This window comes from Olea europaea, unplaced genomic scaffold, assembly GCF_002742605.1.
Source record: "Olea europaea var. sylvestris unplaced genomic scaffold, O_europaea_v1 scaffold19061, whole genome shotgun sequence".
Lineage (NCBI taxonomy): Eukaryota > Viridiplantae > Streptophyta > Magnoliopsida > Lamiales > Oleaceae > Olea > Olea europaea.
Window position 1 is genome coordinate 1 of NW_019236872.1, and position 2,063 is coordinate 2,063.

The 2,063-nt window shown below is 33.2% G+C and overlaps 1 pseudogene; it reads left to right on the top strand.

Annotated features, from left to right (window-relative positions):
* Positions 1–355: 355 nt before the first annotated feature.
* On the top strand, positions 356–1,118 carry LOC111378950 (annotated as a pseudogene).
* Positions 1,119–2,063: the final 945 nt, after the last annotated feature.

Consider the following 2,063-nt stretch of genomic DNA (forward strand, 5'->3'; position numbering starts at 1 on the left):
TGCAAGAAGAGTCGAGGGAACCTAACTCATCAGAATATAAAGTTAGAGACCTAAATATTGCGAAAAATTGAATACTCGTTCCATTTACCTATGGTGTAAGTATATCACTAATATGCTTATAATCACTTCATAAACTTAATTATTAATCTTTTCCATGGAATCCGAAAATTAAATATAGTTCATCAAGGGCAATAATTCAGTTGATACTGTCAATCAATTCCAATGAATTATTACCAAAAACTTGGTGTTTCTTACAAGTAAACAAATTTCAAAAATCATGAAAATGAATTTCAGTAGCTTATTCAACATTATATATAACAATGGATGCCTGGAAGAAGAAACCGCATATCAAAATATGACAAGGAAGAAAGTGAAACTCGCTTTCATCACTAATGATTTTGCAAGAAAGGCAACATTCAAGAAAAGGAAGAAGGGTCTGATGAAGAAGGTGAGTGAACTCAGTACCCTTTGTGGTATTGATATATGTCCCATTATATATAGCCCTTATGAGTCTCAGCCTGACGTTTGGCCAGACAATCGTGGCGTCCATCGCGTGTTGGTGCAGTTCAAGAGGATGCCAGAGATGGAGCGAAGTAAGAAAATGGTGAATCAAGAGAGTTTCATCAGGCAAAGAATCGTCGAAGTTAGTGAGCAGCTTAAGAAGCATCATAAGGAGAATAGAGAAAAGGAAATTACTCAGGTTATGTACCAATGTTTGATGGGCAATGGGCTGCAGAATTTGATTATGCTAGATTTGAATGATCTCGGGTGGTTGCTGGATCAGGACTTGAAGGATATTAACAAGAGAATTGATGAGCTCAAAAAAACTACTGCTCCACCTCCTCCTCCACAGCAGGTTGCGCCGCCACCACCACAGGTTCCAACAGGTAATTTGTATATGTAAGAGCAGAAACCGGCAGTGGATTTAACAATGGATGCCATGCAAAGGCCACATTGGTTCACAGATAGGATAAACAATCCCAGTGATCATCGGCAAGTGAATTCTTTTGGGCATGGAGATGAAATGATGCTGCCATTTTGTGAGAATAATCACAATACAATGTGGTCTAATGCCTTCTTCCCTTGATGATCATCTTCTGGAATTCAAAATATTTCATTTTCCAAATCTGACAATGCATTTATACGTTTAAGAGTCATAATTCTACATGTTTTTTTATCATTAATTTCGAGACTTTTGCTTCTTGTTTTATAAGTTTAATGTGAAAATCATTTTGATTTCAGATATGATTGAGCAAAATCTCCATTTAACTTGTATATTTTGCCTTTTTCCTGTTAATTTTTCAGCTTTACAGTTGTCAAATCATTTTAGAATATATGGTATCCAAACTTCAATTTTTTGTAGCATTTGAGTTCCGATGGAGTATGCGACAACCATGTCGAATATTTTAGTGTCCGTGACACTTAGCACTTAGGTCTCTACAAAAAATTTCAGTCCAATTAATTGTAAAAACGTGAGTCCTTGGTTTTTTGATATCGAACTAAGACCTATCATTCACTTGGCATTGAATTGGGAAATGGTATTGAACTTTCAAGAATCCAGAGTTACATCAAGACCTATAGTAATTATTCTTAAAAAGCGACCAGTTTGATTTGATTTCCTATAATTTCCATGTTGTTGATTTCTTGATTTTGTCCAATCATTAATAATTTAATTTTTTCTTTAAAAATCGATTTATAAAACACTACGTCACATAGAATTTTCTCGTTAGGGCCAGTTTGATCTAGATATTGAGATCTCTCCATATATAAGATTTTCTTGCAAAATAATATTTATTGAAAAATTTTAAATGTTTCAAAGTAATGAAAAAAGAATTAATATAGTTGATCCTAAATTTATCAGTACAAAATTTGAGCCTACTTTCATATCCATTACAAGATACAATCTTATTCTCAATAATATAGTTAGCTACATGAATAAATTGTCATTGTAATTAATCTTAAACTATGTTTGATAAGAGTTTAGCCATAGCAACTTTTTTCGGAGAATAATTTGACACCTATTATTTGAAAAATTAAAGAGTTTTGAATAGTATTTTTAGAGA